Below are 18,325 nucleotides of genomic sequence, written 5' to 3'. Positions count from 1 at the left end.
GGCCGAGACGTTACCGCCACATAGACCCTTTGACTGCACTATTGAGCTGGTCCCGGGGGCTAAATTACCTAAAGCCCGTCTGTTTAATTTGTCCGGTCCTGAGCGCTTGGCTATGAAGGAGTACATTGCTGAAAGTCTGCGCAAAGGACACAGACGTCCTTCAATCTCACCTGTGGTGGCAGGTTTCTTTTTTGTAAAGAAAAAAGATGGCGGGTTACGTCCCTGTCTCGACTTCCGGGAGCTTAATCAGATTACTGTACGGAATACGTACCCCCTTCCGTTGACTCCCGATTTATGTAACCAACTATCAGGGGCAAAGTGGTTTTCTAAACTGGATCTTCGGGGGGCATATAATTTGGTAAGGGTCCGAGAGGGGGATGAATGGAAAACCGCGTTCCTCACGACCGAGGGACTATTTGAAAATTTAGTCATGCCGTTTGGTCTTACCAACGCCCCCGCCATATTTCAGAATTTCATCAACGTGGTATTCTCGGATCCCATTGGTCATTTTGTCGTTATCTATTTAGATGATATTTTGATATACTCCACCGACAAGCATTCTCATTTGGAACATGTACGAACAGTTCTCCAAAGACTGAGAGAAAATCATCTGTATGCCAAATTGGAGAAATGTGTATTCGGTGTGCAAGAATTGTCTTTTTTGGGGTTAATTGTATCCGGGGAGGGTTTTCGCATGGACCCCAAGAAGGTGCAGGCCATTGCGGATTGGGTGCAACCCCGAGAGCTTAAGGGTCTTCAGCGCTTCTTGGGGTTCGCCAATTATTACCGCAAATTTATCCAGGGGTTTTCGCAAGTGGTCAAACCTCTCACGGATCTAACATGCAAAGGTGCGGATGTGAGAAATTGGTCCTCACTCGCAAAAGAGGCCTTTGCAACGCTGAAAAAATGTTTTATGTCTGCTCCTGTCTTGATACAGCCAGATCCTTCCAAGCCATTTGTGGTGGAGGTGGACGCCTCCGAGGTGGGGGTGGGGGCGGTGTTGTCTCAAGGGCCTGCCACTCTAACAAAACTCAGGCCGTGTGCCTTCTTTTCCAAGAAGTTCTCTGCTGCTGAAAGAAATTATGATGTAGGCAATAGAGAGATTCTTGCGGTTAAGTTGGCGTTTGAGGAATGGAGGCACTTTTTGGAGGGGGCAAGTCACCCGGTTACTGTGACCACTGATCACAAAAATTTGTCTTACATCGAGTCTGCTAAAAGATTAACGCCCAGACAGGCCCGTTGGTCACTTTTTTTTTCTCGTTTCCAGTTTACTATTACATTCCGTCCAGGGTCAAAGAATGTCAAGGCTGACGCCTTATCTCGTAGTTTTCACCCTGTGTCTGTCCCTGAGCCACCGTCCTCCATTCTGCACCCTGGGGTGGTGTTAGCAGGGATCTCGTCTGAATTGGAACGGGAAATTGAGGGGGCCCAGTCGCTGGCTCCTGCGGCCAAACCAGGGGGCAAGTTGTTTGTCCCAGAACAACTTCGCCTTAAACTCTTGCAAGAGTTCCACGAATCCAAGTTGTGTGCTCACCCTGGTATATCAGCCACGCGACTGGCATTGGCTAGGATCTTCTGGTGGCCTACTCTGGGTTCTGATATAAAGAAATTCGTTTCTGGTTGTGGGGTCTGTGCTCGTTCTAAAAACTCCCATAGCCGGCCGGCGGGGGAGCTGATGCCGTTGGAAGTTCCCGAAAGACCGTGGACCCATCTGTCCATGGATTTTATTACCAATCTAACCTCATCCAGGGGTAATACTGTGGTATGGATAGTGGTGGACAGATTTTCTAAGCAGGCTCATTTTGTACCCCTGTCTGCATTACCTTCTGCTGAGATCTTATCCAGATTGTTTGTGCAGCATGTGGTCCGCTTGCGTGGGGTACCCCTGGATGTGGTGTCGGATCGTGGTGTGCAGTTTGTGGCTAAGTTTTGGCGTGCTTTCTGTAAAAAATTAGGGATATCTCTGTCCTTTTCGTCTGCATACCATCCTGAGAGTAATGGTCAGACGGAACGCACTAATCAGTCTCTGGAACAGATCTTCAGATGTCTGACTTCTGCTAGACAGAATGACTGGTGTGATATACTGCCGTTGGCTGAATTCGCCTTCAATAGTCGGGTGAGTCAATCCACTGGTGTGTCCCCTTTCTTCATCAACTATGGGTTCAGTCATCATTTTGGTGAGTTTTCTCGTCTGGATACGGGGTGCCTCGGGGCTGAGGACTCTGTTCAGTGGTTAAAAGATACATGGGCAGAAGTCCAGCGGCGTATATCTAGGTCTCAAGGCAGGTATAAGTTTTTCGCGGACAGGAAACGAACACCTGGTCCCATGTTTCAGGTGGGAGAGAAAGTTTGGCTCTCCACGCGAAACATTAAGTTAAAGGTTCCGTCAGCCAAGTTGGGCCCCAAATTCATTGGCCCTTACAAGATTGTGGAAAAAATCAACCCGGTAGCGTACAGGCTGTGCCTTCCACCCTCTTTCAAGATCCCTAACGTCTTCCATAGATCTCCACTGAAGCCGTTTGAAGCAGTCTAGGGAGAATCCGAGTCCGCTGCTCCTCCGGTTTTAGTTGAGGGACATGTGGAATATGAGATTGGTCACAGTGTAGATTCTAGGTTGGTACGGCGGTCAGTACAGTACCTAGTTCATTGGAAGGGGTATGGGCCGGAGGACAGGTCCTGGGTGCCGGCCCGGTTGATGCATGCGGATCGTCTGGTTCGGGCTTTCCATGCTAGGTACCCAGGCAAGCCTAGGGGTCCAGAGGCCCCCCGTTGAGAGGGGGGTACTGTCATGATACCAGTGCTGGGTGACCGGCACTTCTCGGGTTAATGTTCTGATCGCAGTGCAGACTCTCACCTGCACACCTGGGACCTATTAGGGTGGCCTCTCATTGGTTCTGGGGAGGCTTCTTAAAGCCTCAGGAAGCTCCCATCCCTCGTCAGTTATACTTTCGCCCTTGGCATTGTGTGGTGACCCCTGAGTGTGATAGTGCTGTGTTCTGGTTTCTTGATTCCCTGTGTATGACTCGGTCTGTTCTCTGGATATTGCTTTAGATTCTGTTTGGTACCTTCTATGTCCGTTTGGTTTTTGATCTCTGCTTGGCCCTGACTGTCCGTTCTGTCTCATCCCTGGTACTGTATTGATATCTTGTTTGTGACCTTTGACTTTGTCTGACCTCCCGTCTGTTTATCCCTTCTGTACCTCGCTTGCCTGTATTGTGCCTGACCTCTGCTTTGCCCGACTCTGAGTTTTCTTCCTCCTCTGAAAGCAGGATGCTAATCCCCGCCCCCTTGCAGTCACATGACCGTTCACATGACCGTAGGTCCTGTGCCGGCTTTCTAATCTTCTACATTCAGGTCCCGTGCATCTTTATTGTCCGGTTGTTCTTGTCCACAGGGGTCCCTACGGTGCGGGTGAGTCCCTGCTTAGCGGAGGCTGTACGCCGGCGCTGACAGGATCCTGACACTCAGGACAGGCACACTGGCGCAGTGGGCAAGTACAGTGCGGTGTTCCTGACACTTCCATTTCTAATTAATGAAATATTAGGGGAAAAGGCCAATGAATTTTGCCATTTTTCTTTTAAGCAATGGAAGAGATTGGAAGCGCAATGGCCTTCTTGCTCCAAATGGTGGAGCAAAGCAGCAAAAATGAAATCCAGCAGGGGGCTCCTCTTTGGGGCACTGACGAAGAAAAATAATAGTAAGAATCAAAGTATCAAAAAACATTAAAAACTACAACACTTAGCATAAAAAGTCAAGGTCATTTGGAGGACATGACATTTACTTTTGGACCAAGAATATTAGCTCTTCCCAAACCTAGACCTATATTTCTGTTCCTTTCTTAAGATGAGAAACTCAATCAGTCTTAACTCCGCCGCTCTTATCTCTCGTAATATTATTTTTTAAATCATAAGGAGACGCGTTGACCTTCAAAAGAGATTTGAATGGCCTTATCCTAAAAGCGCGCTATCTATAACCGTATGTTCCACCTCTCTGTGAGATGTAAAGACGGGATATCAAAGTCAGCAAGTGACTTATAATAATGGATTTCAAAGTCAGAAATCTAATGCAAATCTAAGTATATGCTTAGACTCTGCAGAACCTAAGGAGATTAGAAGCATTTTCATAGATTTTATCTACATAATATAATATAGGTAAATTTTCGGGAGCGGGCGACATGTTTGGGTAGCACAAGCAGGCGGGCTATCTGCAAGCAAAACAGATGCGGCTTCATCGTTCCATCTCTCATTACTAAGGTATCACATTTCTAATAAGGCAGAGTTGAAGCATTATTAATTTTCAATATTCATGGAAATCAGCGGCGTCTGATCCCCGTACAATGCCGCTACATCTCTTCCAAACTTACATAACATAATTGATTTTGTCAGAGGCCATTCAGATGCTGTTTGATTTACATCTAGAATCGACTTAATGCTCCAGAACCGCACGCTCTCGATTGTTTAAATATTTCATTTTAAGAGGCTCAATAAACTTGTAACTTCATCAGCAGGCGCCGTCCGCGGACTGAAACGGGCTCCTATTACACCCCATATTACACACCTTCCCTATATGAGACAATGGCATCTGAGCAATGGCCCATTATTCTGGGTTATCGGCATGGGCGGCAGGCTAATAAAATTCTCATCATGATGTGAAATTGTCATCCTGATTGTCTTTTACCTTTCAATCTTGAGGGCTGAACAGTAAAGAGTTATAAGGGGCGAAAATTGGAGATTAGATCTCTTTTTTTATTTTACATTTGTATCTTTTTGACTCAAAAAAGGGGCTGTCCATAACTTTGCAAAAACTATCAAATTTCCATTTACCTTGACTCCAATTTTTTAATCTGGGCATGTGGCCTCCTCATCTGATGTCACATACCCAGTAACCCAGGGATCTGCCTAGTCTTCCCCATGGAAGTCCCATGTACTGACCGCAGGATGCACCTGAGAAAACTATGCTCTAGTATTGTGCCTTGCAACAAGAAAGGAGCAAGCACAATCTACAGCAGGAGAAATAAGTAAAGAACGTGTCTCCCATTTTCAAAGCAAATATATTTCTAAAGGTGCTATTGACATGAAATTCCCACAAGATGTCGATAACAACCCATCCAAACTATAGAGACAAATAAAAATCAAAATAAAGATGTCCATAAATTAAGCTATGCACAATAGTGAGAAATGAGACAGAGAAAAAGTATTTAACATGCTTTCAGAAATGTATTTCATACTTCGTACAAAAGTCTTTGTTGGAGATGAAGCTTCAAGACACCTCCTGTATGGAGAAACTAGTCACATGCATTGCTCAGGTGTGATTTTGGCCCAATCCTCTATACAAACACTCTTCACATCCTGAAGGTCCTGTGAGTTCCTTCTATGTACTCTGAACTTTAATTCTTTCCATAAATTTTCTCTCAGATTCATGACCGGTGATTGGCTGGAAAATTCTAGCAGTTTTATTTTCTTTCTCTGAAACCAATTGAGAGTTTCCCTGGCTGTGTGTTTGGGATCATTGTCATGCTGAAATGTCCACCCTCATTTCATCGTCATCATCCTGGTAGATGACTGCAGATTTTTATCAAGAATGTCTCGGTACATTTGTGCATTCATCCGCCTTCAATAATATGAAGTTTGCCAGTGTCATATGCTGGAAAACAGCCAAATACCATGATGTTCCCACTTCCAAACTTCAATGTTGGTATGGTGTTTTTGGAGTGATATGCAGTGCCTTTTGGCCTCCAAACAGTTTGTATTATGGCATTTAAAGATTTCTATTTTGGCCTCATCTGACAAGGCTATATTCTCATACTATTTCACAGGCTTGTCTAAATGTTGTTAAGCAAACTTTAAACGCTCTTAAATGTGCTTTTTCTTCAGAAATGGAGCCTTGCATGGTGAGCGTGCATACAGGCCATGGAGGTTTAATGCATTATTTATAGTTTTCTTTGATACAATTGCACCTGCTGATTCCAGGTCTTTCTGTAGCTCTCCACAGGTGGTCCTTGGCTCTTGGACAACTCTTCCGATAATTTTTTTCACTCCTCTGTCTGAAATCTTGCAAGAAGCACTTGGTCTGTGATCAGTTTATGATGACATGATGTTCTTTTCACTTCCGAATTATGGCCCCAACAGTGCTTACTGGAGCCTTCAGTAGATTAGAAATTCTTCTATAACCATTGCCATCAGTATGTTTTGCAACAATAATGTTGTGAAGGTTTTGAGATTGCTCATCGGTTTTACCCATCATGAAATGTTCCTTGTGTGGCACCTTGCTAGTGAGACACCTTTTTATAGACTATCAATTGAGCCAGCTGATATTCATTGTCACAAAGTGGCAAGATTGCTTTCTAACTGCTGAGATTTCAGCTGGTGTCATGACTTTCCATACTTTTCCCTGTGTCATTTCTCATTATTACACATAACTTAATTTATTAATTTATGGATATTTATAGTGATTTCTTTGCCTGTGTGGATTGGATGGGTTGTTACTGACATCTGGTAAACATTTCATGTCAATAGCATCACTCAACCACCACAACCCCTTTGTATACCAGACCAATGCCCAAACCCCATAACCTCACTCTCCAACATCACTGAAGGGGAGCTTAATCGCCTCTTCTCAAAATTGCACCTCACAACCTGTGCACTTGACCCCATCCCATCCCATCTCACCTCCTCCCCAACCTCACCACCTCACTTATCCCATCCCTAACCCACCTCTTCAACCTATCACTAATGTCCAGTACCTTCCCTTCTGCTTTCAAGCATGCCACAATCACGCCTATCCTTAAAAAGCCAACCCTCGACCCAACCGCTATGTCCAGCTATCGCCCAATATCATTGCTTCCATTCGCTTCCAAACTCCTGGAACAGCATGTCCACGCTGAACTTTCCTCCCACCTATCATCTAACTTGCTCTTTGACTATCTACAATCTGGTTTCCACCCCCATTACTCCACTGAGACAGCCCTGACCAAAATTACTAACGACCTAATTACAGCCAAATCAAATGGACAATACTCTATACTCCTGCTTCTAGACCTGTCCGCTGCATTTGACACAGCTGACCACTGTCTCCTACTACAGATCCTCTCCTCCTTCGGCATCAAAGGCCTTGCCCTATCCTGGATCTCCTCATACCTTTCCAACCGCACATTCAGCGTCTCCCACTCCCACACCACCTCCTCATCCCACCCTCTCTCTGTTGGAGTCCCCCAAGGCTCTGTTTTAGGACCCCTACTGTTCTCAATCTATACACTTGGTCTGGGGAAACTCATAAAGCCCCACGGATCCACTACCACCTTTATGCTGATGACACTCAGATCTACCTCTCTGGCCCAGACGTCACCTCTCTGCTGTCCAGAATCCTAGAGTGTCTATCAGCTATATCCTCCTTCTTCTCCTCTCGCCTCCTCAAACTCAATGTAGACAAATCTGAACTCATCATCTTTCCGCCATCTCACAGATCTTCTTTACCCGACCTAGCTATAACAATTAATGACATCACACTTTCCCCAGTACCAGAAGTCAGCTGCCTCGGAGTAACCTTTGACTCTGCCCTGTCCTTCAAACCGCACATCCAAGCTCTTTCTACCTCCTGTCGCCTCCAGCTCAAAAATATTTCCAGAATCCGTCCTTTCCTCAACCCTCAATCTACTAAAATGCTTGTGCATGCCCTCATCATCTCCCGCCTCGAATACTGCAACATCCTTTTCTGTGGTCCCCCTGCTAACACCCTCGCACCTCTCCAGTCCATCCTTAACTCTGCCGCCCGACTAATTCATCTCTCTCCTCGCTACTCCTCCGCTTCTCCCCTCTGCAAATCTCTTCACTGGCTCCCATTCCCTCAGCCTATCCAGTTCAAATTACTAATTCTGACCTACAAGGCCATCTATAACCTGTCTCCCCCATATGTCTCTGAACTAATCTCCCGATACCTTCCCTCACGTAATCTCCGGTCCTCCCAAGACCTCCTTCTCTCCTCCACACTTATTCGCTCCTCACCCAACCGCCTCCAAGACTTCTCCCGAATAGCCCCTATTCTCTGGAATTCTTTGCCCCAACAAGTCCGACTATCAACCACATTTGGATCCTTCAGATGGAACTTGAAAACCCACCTCTTCAAGAAAGCCTACAGCCTGCAATGACCCTGCTACCTCCTTCTCTCTCACCACTACTGGTGATATCACCTCAACCAACACCGGAACTGCTGCAACCCACCAACCTACTGTCTCCTTCCCCACCATAGCATGTAAGCCCGAAAGGGCAGGGTCCTCTCTCCACTCTGTATCAGTCTGTCATTGTTAGTTTGTTTACTGTAAGTGAAATCTGTAATTTGTATGTAACCCCTTCTCATGTACAGCACCATGGAATCAATGGTGCTATATAAATAAATAATAATAATAATAATAAAATAGCACCTGTAGAAAAGATTTATTTCGAAAAATGATGACCAGCTATCTATATAGCCCAATGATCTGGAAACTAATGCAGACAAAATCGCCCCTTGCAAACAAGCTGGAGTGGATTGGTAAGCTAGAGAGAACAGAAAGTTATTTAACCCCTTAACCCCCAAGGGTGGTTTGCACGTTCATGACCAGGCCAATTTTTACAATTCTGACCACTGTCCCTTTATGAGGTAATAACTCTGAAACGCTTCCATGGATCCTGGTGATTCTGACAATGTTTTCTTGTGACATAATGTACTTCATGTTAGTGGTAAAATTTCATTCAAACAACTTGCGTTTATTGGTGAAAAAAAACCGAAATTTGGCAAAATTTTTTGAAATTTCGCAATTTTCCAATTTTGAATTTTTATCCCCTTAAATCACAGAGATACGGCACACAAAAAACTTAATAAGTAAAATTTCCCACATGTTTACTTTACATCAGCACAATTTTGGAACCAAAATTTTTTTTTGTTAGGAAGTTATAAGGGTTAAAAGTTGACCAGCGATTTCTCATTTTTGCAACATCACATTTGAAGCCACTTTGAGGGGTCTATATAATAGAAAATACCCAAAAGTGACACCATTCTAAAAACTGCACCCCTTAAGGTGCTCAAAACCACATTCAAGAAGTTTATTAACCCTTCAGGTGCGTCACAGGAATTTTTTGAATATTTAAAAAAAATTAACATTTAACTTTTTTTCACAAAAAAATACTTCAGATTCAATTTTTTTTTATTTTACCAAGGGTAACAGGAGAAATTGGACTGCAAAATTTATTCTGCAGTTTGTCCTGAGTACGCTGATACCTGATATGTGGGGGGGTACCACTGTTTCAGCGCATGGCAGAGCTCAGAAGGGAAGGAGCGCCGTTAGACTTTTTCAATGCAAAATTGGCTGGAATTCATATCGGACACCTTGTCGCGATTGGAAAACCCCTGATGTACCTAAACAGTGGAAACCCCCCACAAGTGACCCCATTTTGGAAACTAGACCCACCAAGGAACTTATCTAGATGTGTGGTGAGCACTTTGAACCCCCCCCGTGCTTCACAGAAGTTTATAACGCCCGGGCGTGAAAATAAAAAATTCGTATTTTTTCCACAAACATGATCTTTTAGTCATCAATTTTTTTATTTTCCCAAGGGTACCAGGAGAAATCGGACCCCAAAAGTTGTTGTCCAATTTGTCCTGAGTGCGCTGATACCTCATATGTGGGAGAAAACTACTGTATAGGCACACGTCGGGGCTCAGAAGGGAAGTAGTGACGTTTTGGAATGCAGACTTTGTTGGAATGGTCAGCAGGTGTCATGTGCGTTTGGAGAGCCCCTGATGTACCTAAACTATTGAAACTCCCCACAAGTAACCACATTTTGGAAAATAGACCCCCCACGGAACATATCTAGCTGTGTGGTGAGCACTTTCAACCTCCAAGTGCTTCACAGAAGTTTATAACGCCTGGGCGTGAAAATAAAAAAATCATTTTTTTCCACAAAAATGATATTTTTGCCCCCAATTTTTTATTTTCCTAAGGGTAACAGGAGAAATTGGACCCCAAAAGTTGTTTTGCAATTTGTCCTGAGTAGGCTGATACCCCATATGTGGGGGTAAAACACTGTTTGGGCGCATGGCAGAGCTTGGAAGGGAAGGAGCGCCGTTTGATCACTGTGACAGATCAGCGATCTGTCACAGGCACTTCACAGGTTTTCCTCATGCCTGCGCTTTGCAGGCACTGAGGAAGCCAGCTCCCTGCAGGCCCCTCGAAGGTCCCCGTCGCCATCTTGGATTCGGGGACCTGCAGGGATGGAGCCCCCCGCAGCAGCGCTGCACATTGCGCTGCTGTGGGGGGCTCAGGGAAGCACGGAGGGAGCCCCCTCCCTGCCGCTGCTTCCCTTTTACCCCCGGTACACCGCCATCGTGTTTGATCGTGGTGTGCAAGGGGTTAATGTGTCGTGGGCGGTCCGTGACCGCCCCTGACACATTGTGGCGGGTGTCAGCTGTGATAATCAGCTAACACCCGGCCGCGATCAGCGGCGCTCACCTCGTGAATTAAGTCCCAGGGCACATGGACGGGATATTACGTCACATGACAGAATGGGGTTAAAATACAAAAATAAATTGGGAGGACATAATTGAGTGTTATACATTGTGAAAAAGTGTTTTAGGGGAGAACACAAGTATTTGTCGAAGTAGAGTATTAAATGGATGGCCACTTCTCTCAACTTGGCAAGTTCTTACAACTTTCCTTCAATGGGGGGCTTTATGTGCTATTTCTAATACTGGTGATATTTTATGCACCTAATGGGCCTCCTAAGGCACCAAGGATGATGTGAAATTGAGACTTCACACCCCCCAAAGCTAGGATCCTGGCCATAAAAGGTGCCAACTATCCATCCTTTCTTAGCCTGGACTAAGAGAAAACAGAAGCTTAGCCCCAGGTTAAAAAAACAGTTTAGCTCCTCTTCTTGGCTATTACATTCTTGGTCTATCCTAAAGGTGAATGTAGGATCAGTAGAGGTCCGACTCCTTAAATACCCATAAATCAACATGACAAAAGAGCATTATACCCATATAAATATGACTGTGTCTGGTAACGCCCTTGAGCCCATTCACATGAATGCTGATGGTGGTTGAGCTACAGTACCAGGCATGGTCAAGGGGCCATCAGTATATAATTTCAGAAAACACCCATAAAAATTTGATTTCACCCTTTCACAATTACAGCAAATTTGTCCTCATAGAGAGATGTGAGTGTGCTAAGTGAAGATGTAATAAGGAGATGGTTGGATACAGTAACACAAATGCTGCAGAGCAGGAGTTAACTATTATTTAATTGTTCAACAGCAATGAACAGGGGAAACGGGATGCTAAACTGAACTACTGTATATAATGAACGTTTAACTAGACAGTCTTTTGTTAACAGATTTACTTATCGTGGCTCCACAGTCCATCACTCTCTGAAGGTCCAGTGGGTAATAGAATGCCGATGGAGGTCGGTGTAACATCGTCAGGCGTCCCTGCCCAACACATGGTCCTGCTTCTGGTGTCAAGCAGGCGGTCTCCGGTCCTGCCCGCCCGCTGAACCCCTAGTCCATTTAATTGCGGAGCCAAAGGGTAGAGCTCTCTGCAAGGTTCCGTGTGGCCCGTGCCTCTCTGAACAGCTGCCGGCACTTTAATGGCCGCCCTGCAAAGCTCTGCTTAGCGTGCGCTTCTCTGTGTGCTAGCTGACACCTGGACATCCATGCTGTGATGCTCTGCCTGACGCGCATTACCCTGGGTGCCTGCCGATATGACTGAGTCTCTCACGCAGCCGCCCTATCTCTGCACACTGCGGCTTATCGCTCTCCTCACTGCTGCTGCGATCCACACCTGCTCAGCGCTCTGAAGGAAAGCCCCCCTGCGTTCCAGCGCAACCCATTTTAAATTACTTGCCCTGGTCACGCCCCCTTCACCCAGGTTACCTGCTTGCTCTATCTGCAATTTCATTCCCTCCAGCAACAGAAGGTTCGGCCCCAGCAGTTCTGGACCCTACGCTTCAGCAGCCCTTGTAGCCCGGTAGCCTCTTCTACAAAGAAATCAAAGTTGATGTTGCAGTAGAGATTTGTTGACAAGTGAAGAAACATCTCATGCAGGATGTTACTGGGTAGCATGTCAAGAGTTGGAGGTACCGCCAATAGTGGTCAAAAGTTTTGTGTTATGTTCTAAAAGTTAAAAGTTCATCAGGCAGCAGGCGATACAACTGGAATGGAGTCAAAATAGGGCCCAAAGTGCATTTTTATGCCCCCTGTAGTACATTGAAGAGCTTAAAAAGAAGGGACTTTCCTACCATTAGGGGTCAGATGGGGAAGATAGGCACAGGATGAGATTGTGCCATTGTGTCAGGACATACAGTTAAAAGGGGCAGTGAAGTGAGTAAGGTCACACTATTTATTTAGGCTACCCCATGGCTCAGAAACAATAAAGCGAAAGTTTGATCTACAGTCATTTAGGCAGGTCTAAGGTGAAGAAGACCAACCTACTGCCACAAGAGAGAGACACCTTTAGAAGCGTGAAGACTTCCACAGTAGAAAGGAACATTAAGTTATAGTATAGTCCTAACTGTGAATATTGCTCCGACCTCTAGAAGTAGCGGAGATAACTTCCTGTGAGGAGCAAGTAATTGGAATCCGGAGGCAGCTACTTGAGTGTGAAGAAGAGTGCCATAAACGAGACAACTAGGACACTGATGCCTGTAAGTAATGAACTTTAATTGTACTGTAAATAGTAGACTGCAAAAGTGTGTAAAAGTGCCTCGCAAGTCAGTGCGATCGAGAGGTAACCATGAGAGGGGGTGTGCACACAGCACAGAGAGCAGCTAAGCTGTTTGAACAGTGACTCAGACTGTCACTAAGAGCCAAATGTATGACCTATATTCAAGCCAACTTGATGTAACCCTGGAGTAACCATCAAGTTCATTGTTTCTTTGTGAGTAAAGTTCTGCAATCGGCACCTCCATCTCTCCATCATCATTGAGTGGGGAGCTGTTTAGGCTCACCTAGTGAGGTGGATCCTATAAGCTTCAGGACCAGGTGGGCACACAGAACACGGGCCAGCAGTAAGTCACATGGGAAGTGAGTGCTTGGCACACTCAGGAAATTTGGCAGCAGCGGAACGGATGAAGTGAAACCCTGCAGAGATTGAAGATGGTGTTCACCAAAGAAAGTCTTGAGGCTCAATCTTAAGACACATGTCCTAATGAGCCTTAAATAGTATTAGGGAGATGATGTCACAAAACCTGTAAAACCTTACATGGAGCACAACAGAGAGCAGCGGACTGAGGTGAAGGAAGCAGAACCTGAAATACCCAGGACAGGTGTCTAACAGGAACCACTTAAACACTAAAAATTATTATGTCCAAATCATAATTAAAGGACCAGACCATCCTATATCTCAATTTATTAACGTGGATCAGTCACCAGATTTCACAATACAAACTGCATACAAACTGCAGGCTAGGTGGGCAGAGATGCAGCAGAAATGGGAAGGATACTGAGGAACCATCAGTCAGGTTTTGCACAGATATATAAGAATAATGCAACCATCAGGGAATGGTATTTTCAAAGTAGGTACACCAGCCTCATCAGATGTAAGGAATGTATGAATGCAGCTTGTATTGTGAAACCTGGTGACCAATCGGCTTTAACATGCTCAGATATTTTGAAAGGTCACCCTCCTATGTGGTCTCCTCCTGTATGTGGATCAGGGGGTCCTGTTAATATGCCAAGAATGTCTGGGAAAAGCCTCTTTAAACCTGGAAACTGTGATATAAGGCCAAAAGACTGAAGATACGCTATAATGATATTATTGCTCCGAGGACAGGACATTTTTTACATTTTGCGTTGCATGAATTTTCCTAAAGTGATGATTTAGGGGAAAATGTAACCAAAATAATACAAACATAAAGCCCCTTCTTACATCTTACCAGTCCATGCCTTCATGAGATCACACAATCTACGGTGAAGACTAGAGTTGAGCGACTTTTGGTTTTTTAGGGTCGCGTTTCGTTTCGTGAAACCCGACTTTTCCAAAAGTCGGGTCGAGCAAGATCGTCCGATTATAGGGAAAAGTCGGGGTCGTCCCGAAACACGAAACCCAATGTAAGTCAATGGGGAATAAAAGTCGGCAGTGAGAGGAGGACAGGAAACACACCAACAGTGCCCATTTGAATGCCAAAAGCATCAATTCTTCTTACTTAAGCTTGTCAACCTTAATTAACTTCATAATACAAGTTACGCACTGAAAAATGGGGGTTATTTGGCTACAGACTGTGGGGGGGGAGGGCTGGCTCCAGGTTTTCATGTGCCCTGGGCGAAAGAGCGCCCCTTTAACACATACCACAACTCATCATGCTCCGATACGGCAGAGAAATAGCGGTATAGTACAATGAAAAATAACTCACTTTTTACATCTCATGACGAGGCCCATCTATTTCTCCATACAGAATCATTGGTCCCATATAATGTTTGAAACAGTATATGATGAGCTCCACATAATGCTACAGTATATGTTGGTCCCCATGGATGAAGCTCTACTGTCTTATGGGCCCAAATAATGCTCCAAACATAATGGGCCCCATTTCTAATGCTCTAGTGTATAATGGGCCCTGTAAATGCTGCTCCAGTGTCTGATGTCCACCTTTGGAATGTTCCAGTGTATGGTGGGCCCCATCTATCATTCTCAGACGGTGTTAGGCCCAGTATGGATTGCACGTGATTGCACAAAGGTGAGAAAGGGTACCGTATCCCCAGATAACATGTATGGATAGTGTACACATTCAAAATATATGTCTATACATCAGGAGGCAGGCTCAGACGGTGTTAGGCCCAGTATGGATTGCACGGGATTGCACAAAGGTTAGAAAGGGTACCGTATCCCCAGATAACATGTATGGATAGCGTACACATTCAAAATATATGTCTCAGGAGGCAGGCTCAGACGGTGTTAGGCCCAGTATGGATTGCACGTGATTGCACAAAGGTTAGAAAGGGTACCGTATCCCCAGATAACATGTATGGATAGCGTACACATTCAAAATATATGTCTCAGGAGGCAGGCTCAGACGGTGTTAGGCCCAGTATGGATTGCACGTGATTGCACAAAGGTTAGAAAGGGTACCGTATCCCCAGATAACATGTATGGATAGCGTACACATTCAAAATATATGTCTCAGGAGGCAGGCTCAGACGGTGTTAGGCCCAGTATGGATTGCACGTGATTGCACAAAGGTTGGAAAGGGTACCGTATCCCCGGATAACATGTATGGATAGCGTACACATTCAAAATATATGTCTCAGGAGGCAGGCTCAGACGGTGTTAGGCCCAGTATGGATTGCACGTGATTGCACAAAGGTTAGAAAGGGTACCGTATCCCCGGATAACATGTATGGATAGCGTACACATTCAAAATATATGTCTCAGGAGGCAGGCTCAGACGGTGTTAGGCCCAGTATGGATTGCACGTGATTGCACAAAGGTTAGAAAGGGTACCGTATCCCCGGATAACATGTATGGATAGCGTACACATTCAAAATATATGTCTCAGGAGGCAGGCTCAGACGGTGTTAGGCCCAGTATGGATTGCACGTGATTGCACAAAGGTTAGAAAGGGTACCGTATCCCCGGATAACATGTATGGATAGCGTACACATTCAAAATATAAGTCTATACATCAGGAGGCAGGCTCAGACGGTGTCAGGCACAGTATGGATTTGACGGCCCAGATTTCACAGCGGAGGAGCAGGGAGAGGTAAAGATTGCAAATGCTGGGGCCCTGCCCAAGCAAGGGGGGCCCACTCGTGGGCGTCGGTACTGGCACTGGGCCCCTCATAGTACAGCGGTGTGTCTGACGGCGGGTGTGCACCACCACCGTCAGAGACACTTGATTGCACTATGAGGGACCCTGTGCCAGTGCCCGCGCCCAAGAGTCGGCCTACCCACCTGTCCAGGGCAACGGCACTCGCACGATGTCGTGCGCTAGGTGGTGACCCCGGCCATGGGGGGGGAGGCAGCACAGTTAGGGAGTTTTAGAAAGTGGCATATGTTGATGTTGGACATTCAGCTGATGCAAAAGGCGAAATAGGTGAAGTACCAGGAAGAGGTGGACCAAAGCAAGCCATTTTTCTGTCACCCTATGTGTCATCAGGGGAAGGTAGGACAAAATCCTTGGAAACCCATGCGTGGTTCATTTTAATGAAGGTTAGATCATCCACATTTTGGGTTGACAGACGGGTCCTTTTTTCTGTCAGGATTGATCCAGCTGCACTGAAGACTCTTTCCGATAGCACACTTGCAGCTGGGCAAGCGAGCTCCTGTAAGGCATATTGGGCCAATTCAGGCCAGGTGTCCAGTTTAGCGGCCCAATAGTCAAAGGGGAATGACCTGTGTGGGAGAACATCGATATGGGAGGAAAAGTAGTTTGTAACCATAGTTGACAACTGCTGTCTCCTGTCACTTTCCATCGATGCAGTATTACCAGTTGTGTGAGCGGTATTTGAAAAATCAGTCCACAACATTGTCATGAAACCCCTGTCTCCAACGCCACTTCTGCTGTGTGCACCACGAACACCTCTGCCAAGCTGCCCCCGGCCCGTACGGCTCGTGTGAGAACCATCACCGCTGCTGTGTGCTGGGAATGCCTCAAGCAACCGATTTACCAGAGTTGCTTGTTTATTAGCCAATATTAGGTCAAGGTTCTCCTGTGGCATGATGTTTTGTAATTTGCCTTTATAGCGTGGATCCAGGATGCTGGCCAACCAGTAGTCGTCATCGTTCATCATTTTGGCAATGCGGGGGTCCCTTTTTAGGATCCGCAAGGCATAATCTGACATGTGGGCCAATGTTCCCGGTGTCAATGATGCACTGCGAGTGCTGGGTGGAGGAGCACTTTCTGGCAAATCCACATCCCTCCAGTCATGCACAAACCCTGTACCAGACCTTGCCACACCAATATTTTCACTTGCCCCACGAGATGCATCCTCCTCCCCTAAGTAATAATCCCCATCATCATCCTCCTCCTCCTCCTCTTCTTCCTCCACCTCGTCCAGGAGAGGTCCCTGAGCAGACAATGGCTGAATGTCATCAAGGATTCCCTCCTCCTCTTCCTCCTCATCATCATTGGCTGCAGACGCCTGCTCCTTAAGGTGCGTCAAAGTTTGCATGAGCAGACGCATAAGTGGGATGCTCATGCTTAGGATGGCGTCGTCTGCGCTTACCAGCCGTGTGCATTCCTCAAAACACTGAAGGACTTTACAAAGGTCTTTCAGCTTCGACCACTGCACACCTGTCAACTCCATGTCTGCTCTCAAAGTGCCTGGCCGTGTATCCTCCCACAAATGCATTATGGCCTGCCTCTGCTCGCACAGCCGCTCGACCATGTGCAGGGAGGAGTTCCACCTTGTTGCAATGTCGATAATGAGGCGGTGGTTGGGAAGGTGGAGCAATCGCTGCAGCTTCTGCATACGAACGGAGTGTACAGGCGACCGGCGGATGTGCGCGCACAGTCTTCGCACCTTCTGGAGCAGGGCTGTTAACTCCGGATAATTTTTGAGGAAGCACTGCACCACCAGGTTCAAGGTGTGAGCCAAGCAAGGTATGTGGCTGAGTTTTGAAAGGGCTATGGCTGCCACAAAATTACGGCCGTTATCACTAACTACCTTGCCTGCCTCAAGATATACACTGCCCAGCCATGACTCAGTTTGTCGCTTCAAGTACTCGGCCAGCACCTCGGCGGTGTGTCTGTCGCCCAAACACATCATCTGCAACACAGCCTGCTGACGCTTTCCACTAGCTGCTCGATAGGGGGACACATCGTGTGCAACAGTGGCAGCTGCAGATGGAGTGCTCGTACGACTGCGCTCTGTGGACGAGCTTTCGCTTCTGGAGGAGGAGGAGGAGGAGGGTCGAACGCCTACAGCCAACTGTTTCCTATACCGTGGGCTAGGCAGCACTGTCCCACCACCGCTGTCCCCTGTGGACCCTGCATCCACCACATTAACCCAGTGCACAGTGATGGACACGTAATGGCCCTGGCCATGCCGACTGGACCATGCATCAGTTGTGAGGTGCACCTTTCCGCTCACTGACTGCTTGAGTGCATGGACAATGCGGTCTTTCACATGATGGTGGAGGGCTGGGATGGCTTTGCGAGAGAAGAAGTGGCGACTGGGTAGGTCATAGCGTGGTACTGCATAGGCCATGAGTTCGCGGAAAGCTGTGCTTTCCACCAACCGAAAGGGCATCATCTCAAACGAGATTAGTTTGGCAATGTGGGCGTTCAAACCCAGTGTACGCGGATGAGAGACTGAGTACTTTCTTGACCTACTCATAGTGTCTGGGAGGGTGAGCT

The sequence above is a fragment of the Dendrobates tinctorius genome, unplaced genomic scaffold (genome assembly GCF_039654945.1).
Source record: "Dendrobates tinctorius isolate UK_male_01 unplaced genomic scaffold, ASM3965494v1 ptg000057l, whole genome shotgun sequence".
Taxonomy (NCBI): domain Eukaryota; kingdom Metazoa; phylum Chordata; class Amphibia; order Anura; family Dendrobatidae; genus Dendrobates; species Dendrobates tinctorius.
This window is presented reverse-complemented; position numbering follows the sequence as displayed.